The sequence below is a fragment of the Canis lupus genome, chromosome 16 (assembly GCF_003254725.2).
Source record: "Canis lupus dingo isolate Sandy chromosome 16, ASM325472v2, whole genome shotgun sequence".
Lineage (NCBI taxonomy): Eukaryota > Metazoa > Chordata > Mammalia > Carnivora > Canidae > Canis > Canis lupus.
The window spans coordinates 43,868,190-43,887,584 of NC_064258.1; positions in this window are offsets into that span (position 1 = coordinate 43,868,190).

Below are 19,395 nucleotides of genomic sequence, written 5' to 3' on the forward strand. Positions count from 1 at the left end.
AAGGAAATTTTGAAAACAAATATAAGCTGTATTCATTATGACTTATTACAACGTTACTCTTCCTTTTCTTCCTAACTCCTCAACACCGCTAAACAGTAAGCTGCATTTTTAGCAGTGATGGCCCACTCTGACAATATTACTCATTAGGATTACATCAGAAACCCCAAGGTCAAGTGTGAAGTTTGAACACATTTTCCCCCCAACTGGATATTTCTCCAAAGAGAAAGAATATCCCTACCTCTTTAGGCTCATGGGTTACCCAGCTTTGTATCACATTGCATCTCAGCAGGAGTTTTTAATGCCTTCATCCAAAGGTGACAACAAGCAGAATTGGTAGGCTAATTGCAGGATGTAATGGGAGGGTAGATAATTTCTGCAAAGATGGGTTTTCTATAGACATAACCACTTTTATGCCACTGCTTTCCGATCTGTGACAATAGGACCTCCAGACCAGGTTTGGTCTGTGGAGGTTTGTTTTAAATGATATGGAAATATCCACAGACTATAAAGGATTGCTGAATGAAGTGAGCATAAAGAAGACAAAGAGAAGGGAGAGAAAAGGAAATTGACTTTTATTGAGCACTTCCTCTAGGTCAGGCAGTTTATATACATTAATTCTCATAAAGTCCTAGAAGTCATTATGAATATCCTTATTATGTTAGTAAAAGAACTGAGCTTAGAGAGGCTAAATATTTCCCACAAGCACATTAAACTGTACGTTTCTGTGTACACTTTACACTTTAAGAGTCTTATTAAATAGGTGTACTGTATGTACCTTGCGATGGTGGCTGGACTGGAATCCCAAGCCCCTTGTTGTCCTTCTCCCATAGCCCCTGAATATATAAATGGTGCTTTGTTGCTATGTGTACTATTAGGAGATAGGGGCCAAGCAGCATGGGACTCTTGCAACCTTGTATACAAGCCAGCTACTACTTTATAAGAAAACTTATTTGTTCTTCAATATTTAATCCACTAAGATGATATGAAAGATGAAGATACATCAAATATTATATACTGGGACCTCATCAGAGTCCAGCAGCATAACACACACCTGGATAGGAAGTAATGGAACCCAGAAAACTAGAGTCATTCTCTAAAATGTAAAATAATTTTTAAATTAAAAAGGCTTATAAACGGATTAGCTTTGTGAATTCCCAGTTCAACAACTGAGCATCTAGTCCAACACCCTTATTTTCCACACTCAGAAAACTGAGGACCTGAGAAGTGAAATGATTGGCCTCAACATTCAGTTGTTAACTGCCACACACATCTATTTTTCAAAGCAGACTTCCCAAGGATGTCAAGGTGCCCTTCAATAATTGCGGGACCACCTCTGCAAACTATCATTATGAAGATTAATTATTTGTTGAACACTGATGGATCTGGCACTGTACCAGGCATAAGGAATATGTACTCAGGGCTCGAGAGACACACAACCTAAATCAGAAAGACAAATCGATGTTTTAAGAGCTTACAGGGTGATTAAAACCTTGAAATGTAAGTCACCATGTTCATATTTATGAAAAAAAAATGTTATTCTCCCTTTTCATTGCTTTAACAGCTCATAAATACCACTGAGATGGGAAGGATGACAATAAGAGCATTTGTGAAACTGCATGCAATTGCTTAAGAACATTATTCATTTTAGTGAGTTTATTACTGGACAGCTGTTTACAAATTTAGGAGCAGATTGGTTCATGGATGAATGAATTTTGGTTGAAGAAACAGGAACATGAGGAGCTTTTGAGGTCCTTGCTGATGATATTCATACTAACCAGTGTTCCATAATTTCCCATAGGGAGCGGTTGGATTTTTTCACATCAGCTGATAAGTGGTAAATATTTTCTGAATTATCCTGAAAATGTATAGGATATAAAATATATCTTTATGGAAACCAAAAGTTCAGGAGTTCATGTAAAGTCAAAGGGGGGAAAAAGTTTTCAGACTTTAGTGTTGAAATGCAGTATGTTTTAAAAATCCCGCAGGCTATTGTCTACTTATCATCACCATGTAACATTCATCTGGCCCATAACACCAATATCTTATAGTCATTTTTAAGTGAAAATGAGTTTATTTTTGTAAAACAAAAATAGCTAGCATAATGCTTGGTACAACATAGGTACTCAAATAACAATACAGTTATCATGTATCTCACTTTTGTTATTCATCAGTTTAGGAGTGCTCTCCTCACAGAGACTTAAAGATATTGTTCTTTGTAATGCACCACAAAGAAAAGAGTGTTTGATTTGAAACCCAGTAAACATAAACCAGCACAGTGTACTAATTTTTCAAAAGCTTTAAATTCATTGAGCCTCAGTTTTCTTATTGGAAAAAAAAAGAATAATAAAGCATAACTCAGAAGGCAGTTGTGAAAAATCAAATAAGGTATTACGTGTGAGTAAAGGACCTGGAACATTATAGTTATTTTTAAAAATGTTACATATATTTAACTGTGGGCTAATAGGTCACATTTTATTATAATTATTTGTCTATTTCAGCCATGTCGTTGTAAATACTTAGAGGAAATCCACTGTTTTCATATCTCCATAATCCCAGTGCCTGAGTAGTAAGTGGTTATTAATTTTGTGGAGTGAATAAATGTATATTTCATTTATTACTCAAAAGCAACCACTAGAAGATAGAAGAGCTTTTAGACTTATAATAAAGTTGACAGACTATAGGTTGTTTGCATTTTAGTTTATAAGACAGCCCTGATTTCCATGCCATACACAAGAATTTCTTCAGTGAAAGAAAGAACACTAAGTGGAAAAAACAAATATATCTAAATCTCTGGTCATCAGTTCATCCAACCATTAATTCAAAAATGCCACATGCCAGATTGTGTAAGACCTTAGGGATAAGATAGTAAACAAAACAGATTTGGCCTCTACCCCCATGGAGTTACAGTGTAATGGAGAAGATAAATACTAGTCAAATGATTGACAAAATAAATGTAAAATTACAACTTTGACAACTGCTATGAACAATAAGATTAGAGATGGAAGCATATGCGAAAGAATGTCTGATGGGACATTTTTCCTTTTGTCTTAAAGTTTTGCCAAGGTCCTCTTGGGTGATAACTACATGGATAACAACTGATCGATCACACCTTCTAAGAAGGAACAGGTAGCCCAAAAGTCTCTACCAATCTTAATCACCTACCTCTCAGCCACATAAGGGAGAGCTAGAAGGTAATTCGGAAGGAAGATGCATTGAAAGAGAGAATTCCTTTTAATGGGATTCACAGGAATGAAAGTGCTGTGGCATTTTTCCATTACCATTCTTGCTCCCCACAAATTCAAGTCAAATATACGCTCTTGATGGAGACTGGGGTCATCTGCATTAGGAGAGACTTGAACCTCACTTCAGGCATGGATGCTAAGCTGCAGAAACTCATGAGTGCTCCGCCTACACTTACAAGAAGAGAACACTAGAGCTACACTGGCATTCTTGAGTGTCTCAGGGTTTACATCAGGTTGTAACTAGTGACTGAATCTTGAAAGCAAAATACTGAAGATAGGAAGAATGAGCAGGAGCAGGAACAAGCTGGACTGCCACAGATAGGGTTCTTGTGAATGGAGTAGATATTGCATAGCTAAGCTTGCTTCACCCTGGAAGGAACTCTGTGATGATTGATTTTATGTGTCAACCTGACTGGATCACAGGGTGCCCAGATATTTGGCTAGACATTATTTCCTTCTTTCTGTGAGGGGGTTTCTGGATGAGATTAGCATTGAAAGCAATAGACTGAGTAAATGGGTGGGCATCATCCAGTCTGTGAAGGCCTGCATAGAAAGAAAAGGCAGAGCAAGCAAGAATTTTCTCTCTAATGCTTGACTGCTGAGCTGCAACATTGGTCCTCTCCTAACCTCAAATGGTAATTACATTAGCTTCTACTCTGCTTCTCAAGCCTTTAGCCTCTCACTGAATTACGGCATTGGCTGTCCTCAGCCATCTCCAGCTTACAGATGGCAGATTGAGACTTAGCCCCCATAAGCATGGGAGCCAAATCCTTATAATAAATCTCAATCTTTCTCAATAAACAGATATAGATAGAGACATGAATGTGGAGATATATAAATTCGAGGAATTATCAAATGATTATACAGAAAGAAAATTGCATCTACTGAGGTAAATAATATAATTTTTTTCCATCAGCAGTTACTCCTTTCCTAGGCCCAATATTGTTTGTGTCTGGCCAATATTATTTTGTTTCTTAGAGAAGAGGGCTAATTATTTGAGGTAAAATACATGCTAAATATAGTAGACCTCCTTGTAAAATAGAGATATAAGTAGTTGGAGAAAAAATTAGAAATTGAATCACAGAAGAAAATGATTCATTAGTGATTTGAAAGTGGGACAGTGCAGGATGGAAACAGGGACCAGAGTTTAAAAGAGAAAAGAGGTGGGCGGAAATGAGGAGGTCAATTCTAAATGAATGTTTTATTGATAAAGAAAATTACCCCAATTATCGAAATGATTTCTCAAGAAAAATGAAGAATTGATTCTTGATACTCAGTGAAAATATTCTTGGTCTCATTAGTCTGGAAATTGATTTAAAAAAAAAAACTTGCTTTTTAAAATTTAATTTACAAAATACATGTTCATATATTATCTAATCCACTCTTGAAGTAAAGATGGAGTGACATAGGAGAGCCTATTAGAAATTCTTGCCTACCCAGAATAAAGAGGAGCATCAAGGACTGAGGGTAATAAGAATTGACTTCAAAGGGAGGAGTCAAATGGAGTTTCTCTGGATGGCTCTCTCCACAGATGGCCTTGCATTTTCTAAAAGAAGAATACCTTTAAGGAGACTGAATTCTACTGGTGGCAGTTGTCCTGCTTATCGGAATTCCCTAAAATCCTGGCCCACTTCTGGTACAAGAAATGGCCCTCCGATAGTTGTATTGCTAGTCCTGATTTCTGGGTGGCTTGTTTTATATCTACAGTAGCTCCTTTCAACTCACTGCTTTGGATGATTTCCCAAAATATGATATATAAATAGTGTTAGTTTCTTGTACCAATTTATTTATTGATTAGCTCTCCCACAGGTGAGGAAATGAGAAACCATTATAGGCATATATAAAACCTGACAACTAGCCTACTTGGACAGAATTTTGCACAGTAATCTGCTTTACTTCTCACACTGGCATAGCTGTGTCATACACTGAAGAAATCTAAATCATTTCCACCACATGCACGGCATATCACAATGTTCATTGCAACCTCCTTTATCAGGAATATATATAGGATATATATATATATCCTGAATATCCTGAATTATTAAATTCAAACACTGTATTTCCACACTATATCTTTAAGATATGAGTATAATTTTCTTTTCTCCCTCTATTTTTTTTGCACAGGTTGTGGCCTTGAAATATCTATATTCTTAGTTCTGTCCTCCTCATTCCCCTTACAACAAGCCCTCCCTTCTATTTGCCAGTCTTAGCCATCAGCAGTAACTCCTCCTTTCCTGGGTCCATTCTACCCTGAGAAACTTCCTCTTTAATCACTTTCTCCCATTATCTGTGTCCTTGGGTAGCCCTATAGAGTCCTTAAACTTCTACACTGCATTCTTTTTTTTTTTTTTTCCACGTAAAAGGAAAGTTGAAGGCAAAGAATGACATGTGATTAATCACATGCAAATTCATGCATGTCTTTTCTTTCCCCCAAAGCATTCTTTCATGGAGAAAACCCAGATTTTTAAATTGAAGACATGGTAGCAACTTAAGTGTCCATTGTTCCCTTATTTCTAGAAAATGTATCGATTGAGCCAGACTATGCTCAATGTAGAATAAGAAATAACAATTAGGGCAGCCCCGGTGGCTCAGCGGTTTAGCGCCGCCTTCAGCCCAGGGCGTGATCTTGGAGACTCGGGATCGAGTCCCATGTCAGGCTTCCTGCATGGAGCCTGCTTCTACCTTTGCCTGTGTCTCTGCCTCTCTCTCTCTCTGTGTGTCTCTGTGAATGAATAAATAAAATCTTAAAAAAAAAAAAAAGAACAATTACATTACAGGAACTCTATCATATGGAGTGCAGATAAACTATCATAAGAAATATCATATGAATTGAATAGGATAAACCTCAGGAGAGGTCTGAAAGAGAACTATGGGATATTGAGTAGAGCATATTGAATAAAGATCAAGGCATTCTTTAGAAAGAGGATGTGTTTAAGATTGATAGAATGAATAGTAAGGGAGGGAGAGAGTGAGAGGGGGACTGAGAAGTTAGGGAAGTCGTTCCAGGGAGAAAGTAAGCACAACCAACAGTAGGTATTGAGGAATAGTGAATAATCAATTTTGGATAAATATTAAAATAATGGAGTGTAGAGAGCATGATGGGGTCACTCATCTCAAGCAGTGATATAAAGATTCAGAAAAGCAGCCAAGGGCAATGAGCAGAGAATAGATATAGCTAAAATCAGGATATGCCGGTGGAACCGAGAAGTGATCATCATTAGAACCAAAAGAGGCCTGGAAGGGCTAAAGACTGATTAAGTTCTCTCGAAAGACAGGACTTCTGCAGCAAACTGTCAGATTCTCTGGACACTGACAGCAAACTGTCAGATTCTATCTGACCACATAGGAAATGCCATGGCCACTGAACGCTCTGCGAGATGGATCTCTAACTGTAGTAGAGATACTCCAAAGCTTGGGCATAATCAGCAGGAAGTGCGCATAGCAGACCCAGACCAGGCTGAGTCCTCATTTCAACTGCACGCTTACCCACCAACTTTTGCATTTGGTTTGTTCCCTTCTTATCCGTGTATTTTGTTTATTATGTGGCTTGGCACTGTAAATTGTCTTATGTGTGTATGAAGTCAACTTGAATGCCCAGTGAAGTGTCACTGAGTTTGGAATCCCAAGCTTGTTACAATTGTGTGAATCCTGCTTTGTGAGTGAATTAAGCTGACATCACGGAAAAACACAACTTGTGTTGCACCTCTATAGCATGCATCTAACATGGAGTAATAGCATACAGCAAAAATGGTCACTGGAACTGTGTCATGGAGAGTTGAGTGTGCAAGAACATTTTCATAAAATTGACAGGCAGTGATAGCCAATTAAGGTGTTAGAACAGAAAAGTAGCATGATCAAAATTCATCAATCAGCTCATCCAACTGAATAGAGCAGCTCCCTTCCTCCACAGAGAACACCTTCCCATCCCACTGGATGCCTGAAACCTCAGATAATACTGAGCCCTAAATATACTTTTCTCCCTATGTGTACACACCTATGATAAAGTTTAATTTATAAATGAGGCCCAGTAAGAGATTAATAAAGATAAATAATAAAAATAGAACAATTATAACAATATACTGTAACAGAAGTTTTATGAATGTGGTTTCTCTCTCAAAATATTTTATTATATCAAACTTACCTTCTTGTAATAATGAGAGACAGTAGAACGTCTATGTGAAGAGTTGATGCAGTAAATGAGGCAACATTGCAAGGCATTATCTGGCCACTGTTGACGTCTTGACGCAACGTCAGAAGGAGGAACATCTGCTTCCAAGCCAGGTGCATCTGCTGGTTATTGAAAACAAGGAGAATTAAACCACAAATGAGGGGACTACTCTACTACTATGATAAAAAAATCATTATGGTAAAAAGGTTTTACCAGTGTTCTAGTAAAATAGATTTGTTGTTGGGAAATATAACATTTCATTTAACCTAAAATCCTGCCTAACAAGGTATGTGCATTACTAATATATAATGATTATATAATGTATAGAGATAGTCGCTTAACATAGCAAACTCACTGGACATAATGTGACTGTTTTATGATTCAGAACGAATTTCAGATACTTGCAGCTTTTCAAAGTCACTACTATAGTTGTTTACAAGTTAACAAGGACAGTTTTGTGAAGTAGTTTAGATAAACATAGCATGCATTTTATTTTTTCTAGGTATTAGCCAACAACTGCAGCTGGATCAAAATTATAGACACACGTCAGTTGTGCAGACATAAAATTTTAATTTTTTCCATAATTCAACTCAACTTAGTCTGCTAAGCTTAGCTTCTGCTAATATTGGAAAGACCTGAAGCTTGTTACTTCAAGATAACACAGTCATTTCTGGTTAAAAATTTAGACTCTCTTAGGTAAACATTTAATCAAATTTAATATTTTAGTTTCCCACAATTAAAAATTTAAGCCTTCTATCTGGACTCCTTCCCACTCTTAAAGACATTTTCCTTTTTCTCTTTCCTAGAATTTGTCCAGGGGCTAAAGGATTATAAGAGGACATGCATGTTGCAGAGGAGGATACTGACCTTCAGTTCGTGTTCCCACCCCCCATCTACTAAGAAGTCTAAGCTCACTTGATTTTGAAGTTTCCTTCTGTAACACTATTGACTCTTGGCACATGCACTGTGCCCTGATACTACTGGGACCTTAGTCACTTCTCCAAAAGACGGTAACTCCTAGCATGGATTAATTCTCAAAGATTCTCTGAAGATCTACAGAATATTTCTGTGACCCCTGAAGAAAAAGGAGCTTTTCCGCCTAAAAACACCATGCAGACATAGTCCTGATCACTGCAGCTGCTCATATTGGTACTGGGTCTTCCTCAGGGTAGGAACCTTAGAGCACACAACTTTGTTATTATTGTTGTAGATTCTACGATTTCCTCTTCCTTCCATTAGGCAAGGGAGTGAAAATGCTCTGGCACCCTCAATAATCCAGATCCAGATCCACTAAATCCTCCCAACTTTCCTTTTCCATCCCAGAAAGACCTAGTATTTTCTTTGCTCTGTCATAGAATTCTGTTCTTAACATCATATCCTATATCTTTCCACAGTCTCTGACATAATACCAAGAACTTGGTATTCTTAAACTTCCTAACTGTGGCTCTTGACGTTTAAAAGGAAACTTGGTAAATGAGTGATGGGTTTTAAGGGGGGGCACTTGTGATGAGCACTGGGTGTTGTATGTAAGTGATGAATCACTAAATTCTTCACCCAAAACTGTATGTTAACTAACTGGAATTTAAATAAAAGCTTTAAAAAAATAAAAGGAAAGGAAATGTGGGATTTAGAAAACTGCATTTTCTTTCAAGTGCTTGGCTCTTGCAATTGAAAGCCTAGTTTCCAAGACTAGTGTTTTTTATCTGTTCCTTTTTAAAGTTTCTTTTGAAAGTCAAAGCTAAGCAATGGTATGTGTTCTTATTGAAAAAAAAATTTTCCCAGCAAAAACCATTTACAGAAAACTATTGACACTGTTTGACTAATGAGCGTAAGGAAAAGGGTAAACTTACAAAAAATAATACAGTTTACTAGCGAATTATTATCATACCTATATATAGGTATATTGGTCTGCTCACACTGCCATAACAAAATACCAGAGACTGAGTGGCTTAAAAACTTTGTTTTCTCATTATTCTGGGAGCTGGAAGTCCAAGATGAAGGTGCCATTAAGGTCCCTCTGTAAGGCCTCTCTTTCCAGCTTGTAGAAGGCCAGGATTTCTTCATGTTCTCACTTGGGTTTTCCTCTGTGCACCCACAGAGAGACAGAGGGAGCCCTCTGGTGTCTCTTCTTATCGTTGTTTCCTCATTTAATCTAATTATTTCCTTAGTGGCCCTATCTTCAAATACAGTCACGTTGAGGGTTAGAGCTTCAATACATCCACTTTGAGAGGGACATAATTCAATTCATACCACGAGTAATAAACTACTTAATCGTTCACAAATAATTTGTGAGGAATTGATCATTCTTCTCTTTCTTCTAAGGGGGAGGAAACTTCTTACCCATTGCAGTGATTTAGGTTACTGAGAGGCATCCCTGCATGCTTAGCATGTGGGTCCCATGCAAAGACTCAAAGTCAATACGGAAAGAAGCAGTAGAGGAGATTAAAGAAGAAGGAAGGAAGGTGGCTCATCTTCTCTCTTAGTCCTAGCTTGAATGAAGAAAGAAGTTACTTCTGAATGAATGAATAATAATGCAAGTTGACAGTGATAGTATAAAAGTTAGATTTAAGACTAAGCTATTTTAATAACCAAAGGGTAAGGAATGATAAGATATGCTAACCCTACAATGACAATCATATTGCAATTATCAAATCAACATATTGCACCTTAAACTTACACAATGTTATGTCAAATACATTTCAATTTAAAATATATATTAAAGCACATGAATTAAAAATAACCAAGAGATCTCAAAATAGAGTGACTTTTTAAAAAGTTCATTTTTCCTCCAAATGTATCTAGCCATAATTTGACAAATGACAGCCCATGAGCTAAATGTGACCCACTGCTTGCTTTTGCATGACCTGCAAGAATGATTTTTAAAATGTTAGGGAAAAAAAAAAACAACAAGAATACTTTGTGATACATGAAAATCATATGAAATTCAAATTTTAGTGTTCGCAAATAAAGTTTTATTGGAACACAGACACACTTAGGCAATGGTGTATTATCTATGGCAGGGCTGAGTAGCTGTGACAGTGATTGAATAGCCCATGAAGCTAAAGTATTTACTTTGGGATCCTTAACAGAAACTCTTTAATCACCTTTGGTCTAACCAGTTTAAGCCAGTACAGCAGCCTTATGCCCTGCAGTCATCCAAGGACCTTTGCTGCTCAGGGCAACATCATCAACTTCAACAAAGGACCTAAGCTTGCTGTGGCCCTCAGGTTTTCTAGCTGGCAAGTAGTGTGGACATGGCACAGTTATTTATATTTATTGACTGCCATGAATTTTGCTGATTGGCTTCTCCTACTTGAGAGGTACACAGGTGAATATAGTCTCTATCTTGGGGGCCATGTGCCTAGTCGAAACCCTATTTCTACTAGAAGATAAAGCTAATTCTCAGCTCTTTATATCAGCTCTCTAGTGCATGCTTATTGTCAAACCTGATGCTTTCTATCTCATACATTGAATTTTTATTCTTGCAAAGGATGAGTTAAAAAGAAAATACAGAAATGTGTTTTGGTTATTTGTTTCTAAACATTACTGAGTCTTTTTTTTTAAGTACTCTTATGAGGTAAACTGAGAAAAATATTCTTATAATCTGCATTTAGAGGCTTGAAAAGCTAGTTCTAAAAATGACATTTTCTTTGTTTTGATACTATTAACTGATACCTCAAAGGTTTTCATTAATCCAGAACTTTCTTCCCTCCTGCAGTTGCTTCCATGCAACTCTTTAATATGTGTTCACTCTATAGAAAGACACATGAAGATTATTAAAGCAAAACTATTTTAATGAGTTTATGCCTCCACAGGATTATGTAGGATAAGAACTGAGTTCATTGTTTATTCCACCTCCAAGATAAGCTTTAGGTTATACTGAACTGAAAATATTAATAATATTATTTTTTCTTGATAATTATCATTAGTTATGCATTAGCCAAACACATGTTTAATTTGGCTTAATAAAGACACTAAATAGAATGGTACATCAGAGAGTTACATTCCCTTGCTACTGATCCATACAAAACCAAAATAAATGAGAGTACATCTACCATTAAAATAAGCCCTATAGCTATAGTCAAGGTTAAATTATTATTAAGTTATATTTTATATTGCTTAGATTTGTTTGGAAAAAAGATTAGTTATTTCCTGTAGGGGTGGAAAACATTTTCCTTCTTCCCTTCTAGGTTCTTTGCCTGGACTGATAATTGACATAAAATAGATTAACTGGAGAAAAAGAAATTTAACTTTGTAAATACAGTTGCCCCATAAAAAATATAACCCTCAAGGGTGTGACCAAAACAGGCCATTTTTAAACCTTTTAGACAAAGAAATAATAGATGTGTAAAGAATTGACAAGACAAAGGAATTCAGGCTTGAGGTAGTAAACTAGTAAAGAAGTAACAAGATTTGTTTAAACAGGCCTCTCCACCTTAAATTCCCCACCTTTGGTGAAAAGAATACTTCCTACCCTGTAGTATAGCGAGAGTATTATTCACATGGAAGATTTATTTCCTGATCTCAGGTGTTTGAAGAGGACAACAGTGTCCTTGTAACTACTGTGTCCTAAGCACCTTTAACTCAAAATAATCAGTAAGCCACAGGCATATATATATTCAGGTGGCATATTCTACTGTTCTTCATTGTTCTGCATAACCATTAGCTTTAGCTACTTTATGACCCTTGCTTCCATTTTTCTGTATGAGAATCTGGGATTCATATCATTCAGAGTATAAAGTTGAGCATCCGCATGGATTTTTTGCAGTAACTAGGGAATGATATTCAGTAACTCTCTTGCAAGGGAAAGAGCAACTATAACGTTAGTTATTGTAGATGCAGGGATCCAAAAATATGCTTCTCTGTGATAAAAATTATCTGAAACAACAAACCTTGGAAAATAGAGAGAGAACAACAGAACTATTAAATGTTAACACAAAAGAGTGTTTTAGACATTATCTACTCTGAGAATTGGCAAAGTGCAGCCTGCAGGTGAAATCCGGCCTTGTCCATTTGTTTGCAGATTATCTGTGGCTGCTTTTGCAATAACAACAGAGTTGAATAATGGTAGTGAAGAACAGGACTGTATGGTCTGCAAAGCTAAAAATATTTACAACCCGGATCTTTGCAGAAAATATTTGCCAACCACTGATCTGGTCCAGCTCCTTTCATTATGTGTGTGGGGATACTGAGTTCAGGAGAGGTTAAAAGTGAAAAAGAAACAGATTCCATATCTCTTGCTTCACAGGCAAGAGCCTCAAAAAATGAAAGATTAAGGTGAAATTCCTTTCCTATTAATTCAATAACAGTCTAAATTCTTGTCTGCCCAGACCAATTACTCACTGGCCTTGAAAATGTATGTCTTGCATTTTTATGATTATTCCACTGTTCATGCTTTCCCATCCATTCAGAATGTCATTTCTCCCTTCCTTGTCTATCTGGTGAACTCCTACTTATTCTGTAAGGCCCAATTAAATGTCATATCATCTCACTAGCTTTCCTTGATCTCCCTGAGCAGAAATAGGGGCTCTCATCTATATTCTTATAGCAATTTATGTGTATCTTTAAAAACTATAATATGTCAAATTGACACCCTCAAAAAAACAGCAATGTCATAGAACTGTACCTCTATAAATGGTTAAAATGGTAAATTTTATGTCATGTATATTTTACCACTATAAAAAAAGAGACAAAAGAAAAGAGAGCATGAGCCTTATTCATGTACCATTCTGGGATTCTGGTATGCACATTCTAGGACCGAGTTTTAATAGCAAATCTCATTAGTGTCTACTTTGTTCAAGTTTTTTTTTTTTTTTTTTTTTTTTTGCAGCAGGAATTGAATGCTGAATATGTAGTTTCATATATATATATATATATACACACACACACATATGATATATTAAACATATATACAAAATATATATCAGACGTATATAAAATAGATATATATTTATACTATATATAATATATATGTATATCATGATATATATATATATATATTGCATATTATGTAAAATGTTCTACTCTGGCATTACCCACCATCTTCTCTTTAGCAAGAATGAGCTATTTAAAATATCTATTTGTGAAGATACACTCTAAACCTTCATCTTCCACCATCATTCTGGTCTCTGTTATCACTGATCTTTAATTTGCATCCTGTGCTAGATGGATCCCCACTCTAAAGAATATCTGTTGAGATAAGAATCACTGGTGCCCTAGTTGAAGGATTATACAGCAATCAGAGACTCCTCATTCTCTGTCAGAAGTTGGCAGTCCAGATTTAGGAGAAAGAGATGATTGTTTTAATCATAGGATACAAAGCCCTGGTTATTTCTGTCTCCATTGGTAAATGTACAAGTCTGAGCAAGTGCAAAAGCATAATCCTTCTGCATTTCTGTAAATGCCTCCTGCTGATCTAGAAGGAATATTTGTTTGCCTATACTGTCATATAAAAAATCTTCTCACTGAATGAAAATCCTGAACTCTGTTATTTCCTGTGTTTTCCTTCAGTATTCTCTCCAAAGAATTAATGGGAGAAAGAGAAAAGGAAAGAAAATTGAGGGAGATTCTAAGAGAATTCCTTGGTAAATATTTGCATGGCTGCCTTCAGAGAATTTACTTATACACAGATGATAGTAGTTGTCGTTTAAGGACTTGCCCCCCTCCTGTGGTTTTAAAATATATGTCTCCTGAGACTCAGATTTACTTACCTTTAAATCCTCACACGTGGGATCCCTGGGTGGCTCAGCAGTTTGGTGCCTGCCTTCGGCCCGGGGCATGATCCTGGAGTCTCAGGATCGAGTCCCACCTCAGGCTCTCTGCATGGAGCCTACTTCTCCCCCGACCTGTGTCTCTGCCTCTCTCTGTGTGTGTGTCTCTCATGAATAAATAAATAAAATCTTCAAAAAAAATTAAAATTAAATAAATAAATAAATAAATAAATAAATCCTCACACGTAACAGAGCCAGACACATTATAGTCAAACATTGAAAATCTAATGTATAAAGGACAAAAGAAGCGACTGAATGTTGCTTTAAAAATTAGTCACATCTAAGAACTTGGTGAATTCAAGACTTGCAGATTAAATCCCAGGCATCTAACCAACCAGACAATTTGCCAAATTATGTGTTTAGGGAACATAAATAAAAATCAAATAAGATAATTCAAAAGAGGAAATAGACTAACAAACTAGTGAAACAAATAATGTCACTAGTGATCAAAGAAATGCAAATGAACTACCTTTTAATGTGAATGCTGCTCCTGGGCTGAGAGGATTAAAATACACATTTTAATGTATATCTATTTAGCATAAATTAGTAAACATTTTAAAAAGCAATTTGACTAAATCTATCAAAAGCCCTCAATCCAGGTTCTGAAAAATCTAAAGAATTAATATAACATATGAAAAACTATATGCACAAGGTGTTAAGCTTGGTGTTATTTATAACAGGAAAACTTGGAAGCCCAATAAATATGAAACTTACTCAATGGCTAAATACACTATGGTATATTTACTCAATAAGTTGTCAAAACCTACTGGATGTGTGCTTATGAAGCATTTAAAATAAGTTTGAAACAGGATTAATATGTAGTGAAGCAAACAAAATAGACTACCATTGAGATCACAAATAGGTAAAATAAGAAAATAAAAAATAGAAAAAACAAAAGAATGAAAAGACAGAAAACACTGAAAGAATATCACAAAAATAGTGAGAAGCTTTCTTCAGATTATTTAAAAACCTGTTTTCTTTCCTTCTTTATTGCTTTCTAAATTTTTTCTGATCATCTTCTATAACATATATGTGGTTATAATATAATTTAGAAAATATAAAATACTCAAACTACTATGGTATCTTTAAGTGATTAAGGAGGTTAGATAATTAGCTAATATTTCAAGACCAATTTTTCTGATACCGAGGGGAAAACCAAAACATTATTATAACTGTTTCTTTAGTTTGGCGATTTAGCTGTTTACGTCCGATCTGCTGTTACTGCCACGTATGAATGATGCCAACTTGGGAATGTTATATATGTCTATAGCATTTCTGAGTGTCAGTTTCCTTCTGTGTAAAATGGCAGTAATTCTGTTACCGCTACTACTAACAATGACTTTACAGGGATTTTGTGAGTTTTTAGAGGGATACAAAGATAATACTGAGAACGGGTACTTAGAAATGTTAGCTCATTTCTTTCCACAAGAATATCTTTCTGATATCAGTCTGCATGAACTAGCCCTCATATTCTTTAATTGAGCTGCCTACCATACAGACACTTGGTTAAAATTGGAAAAGCCACCAAAAGCATTAGATGAGCCAGTAAATTGTGTGTGTGCTTGAACCTGAGGTAAGAAGCATCAGTTAGAATAAGAAAAGAAACTTTTTATCTAATCTTATGGAAATTATATGCTCTTAGGAAAAGCTTTAAATAGCCTTTGGAATGAAATACTTACACAATTCCTAATAGGATCCAAATACTATTAAATGTGTTAGGCTGTTTCAAGAATAATGGTACAAGTACTTTTTGGAAAAAATATGAGTCTTGTTAATATGCTAATTTCACAGGCATATTTCTACTTGACAACTGTGGGTATTATTTTAATTAGAGTCATACTTACATTCTAATATAAGAATTACTACTAAAAGCAGTTTTAATTTCCATCAAGAATAATTTATTGTATTCTTTTCACTTTGTTCTTGAATCCACACCAGTTGCAAATTATCTTGTCTCTTTTAATTAGTAGCCTAAAGCAGTCTTCTTGTTTTCTACTCTTCCCTGCTATTTATATCAATTATCTTTATTTCTTTTTCAATTGTCCCTTCATTTAAAGCTTGATGTGATAAAACTTCAGAATCAAACAATAATAGAGAATTTTGCTGGCTTTTAAATAAAAAATATCTTCAGTATTATTTCCATATATTTCCAAATAGTGGCGAAGGTATATACCTTAGTGGGACACAATGGGAAAGACGAGGGATAAACGTACTTAAAGCATCAGTCTCATATTGTCGGAAATGTTTATTTTATCTAACCACATGGGCTCACAGAATAACCAAGAAAGTAGTGTAAGTTGTTTTATATTTTGCCATCTTGCCTAAGTAATTTCAGTTCAGGCCAGTTATATCACAGACGTGAATAATTCTTCTAAAAAAAAATCCCTCTATTAAACCATTAGAATGCTCTCATAATATGTGCCGATTATAAGTACACGATTTGACATACTCAAATCTGAGTTTTTATTGTCAATTGATGATTGGCTACAGTTAAAAAGTCTCATGCACATTTTTTTTGCTCTTTTTTCTGTAAACACGTAATATTTAATTAATTTAATCTATTAAATTTGTTTCTGATATTGGTGGCTACCTCAATAACTCAGGGCAGTATTCAATGACTTAAAATATCTAACACACGTCTGAGAAACAACTTACATATATTCCAGGCCAATTTTCCAGTAGGAAAACTTAATCTAGTAACAAATAGGTCTGAGGATTAATTTATATGTCAAATATGTCAATTTTGCTGAAATCTCCATTTAAATGTATTACTTTGAAGGAAAATTTAGCTGAAATTTTAAGGGAGACGGACATTTTGCCACGTGTTATGTGAAATAAACCTATAAAATAGAAATATTCAATGTCTCTTTATAATGGGAATTTAAAATTTAACAGTATTCACCAGTATAAAACATTTCATTTAATCACCTAACAGCCTATGGCTATATTGGAGTTTTGTCTACTTCTTTATTTCTAACTATGCTGACTGAAATATCTTCTTGTACTTTTTATAGAAGTATTTACTTAGCACACAATAATGTTTTATGGTAACCAATTTCTCTTCCAATATTTAGGTAATTTTCTCAAATTTAACCACCTTCCATAGAATGCAGACATGTTCAGAAGTGTAGATTAACTGTGAATAGAATATGCATTTTTGCCCTACACATAAAATCAATGTCACAATTTGCTTGACTGGCAGTTAAATTTCTCTCAGTATTAGTCTTCATTAACGTGAGATTGTAAATCTTTCTTTCTTCCACATTTTCTCTTGCAGATATCATAATTTAATGACTGCTCATATCCTTAGCTTCTAGGAGACTTTAAAAAAAAAAAAAAAAAAAAAAAAAAACGTTGTGGTTTTTGGAGTGCCTGACTGGTTCAGTTGATAGAGTGTGTGACTCTTGATCTCAGGGCTGTGAGTTTGAGTTCCATGTTGGGTGTAGAGATTGCTTAAAAATAAAATCTTAAGGGACACCTGAGTAGGTCAGTGGTTGAGTGTCTTCCTTTAGGTCAGGTAGTGATCCTGGAGTCCTGGGATCCAGTCCCTCCTGGGGAGCCTGCTTCTCCCTCTGCCTATGACTCCGCTTCTTTCTCTGTGTCTCTCATGAGTAAATAAATAAATCTTTTAAAAAATAAGATAAAGTAAAATCTTAAAAACATAAATAAAATAAAACACAAATAAAACATTGTGTTTAGCTGTTTGAGATGTTGAGGACTCCTTTAAATACCTAATGAAAGCTAAGAAATTTCTTCTCAGGGAAAATAATGTATTCTCTCGCTCGCTCGCTCTCACTCACTCTTTCTCTCTCACACACACACAACCTATACCCACATACCCCACTTTTCATGCCTATTCAGATTTATAAATCTCTTGAAGCTCATTGGTAGACCCTTGACTAGGACTCAACAGAATTTCCTGAGGAACTTTTTAAAAAAATCTCTTCCTTAAATACCTTTAACTGATTCTGATTCTGAAAACCTGGCCTTTGGTTACATGTGTCTGCTCTTCAAACCTCCATAAGATCTAATTATTAGCCTGGATAATTTCTGACTACCTCACTATATCCTATCTCCTGATAATGTATCTTTGCCCTTCATTTAAAGTTTGATGTGATAAAACTTCAGAGTAATAGAGAATTTTGTCCCTCCTGCCCTTCATCTGTTTAGCTGATTCTAAACCACAGTTTTCCTAACACTTTTCCTGAAAGCCCTAATCTTGGATTTCAGTTCATTCCTGAAACTTTTCAGTAACAAGCTTGCTTCTGCTTTCTAGGAACCATTGATCCATAATTTCTAACAAATTGGAATGAATGCTCCAACATGATGACTTTTTCTTGCAAACCAATATATGCAGAGGTTCCCATTATACAAATATTTTACATCTTAGTTGAAAGCAGAGGTAAGGCTAAATAATTTTTTAGTAAATATACTCATTTATGTGGTTAAAATATAATTGAATTACCAATTCATGTAAATGGAAGTTAGACAGCAATTCATGATAGAAATCTACATATACTCTCCAAATAATTTGAGACAATTATCTCCCTACTGCCATATTTCTTTTTAGAGAATGCCACACAATACATGAGAATGCTTTATGTGTCATTTTCTTCTATTTTTCCTATCTGACCATTTGACACACTTAAATGACTCAATGAATAAAAGTAGACATCAAGGAAAGTGGTAGGAAGAAAATTAAAAAGCTGTGATCACCTGAAATGAGAAAATATTTCCTAATAGAGTTCATAATGGAAAATTGTGTGCAGTAAAAAACTCGATTATGTGAAATACTTTAGTTATACTGTTTTCTTCTTTTTTTGAACAATCTTTTACCTCTGTGTTAGCCAAAGATCTCCCCATTCCATTTTATTTGTAGTTTACTCATTAAGAGGTATTTCTCATACTCCTTATTGCCAAAGTGCTATGATGCAAAGAGCACAGTAAATCTGAAACAGGCAATGGTGGACTCTGCCTTGGGTCTTCATTTGGCTATTAGGAGTCATCAAATCATGTGACAAATAGGCAAACATGACTCCATCAAAGTTTCCATGAAATTTATACATTATTTCTACTTGTTAAAAAGTCCCTGGTTAAAAAAAAAAAAAAAAAAGTCCCTGGTTAGAATTTATAATGACAGCATTTTCTCCTCTTTAGCACTAAATAGAATCAAACAAAACATTTAATAAGAAGTCCATTTTATAATTTTTTACTA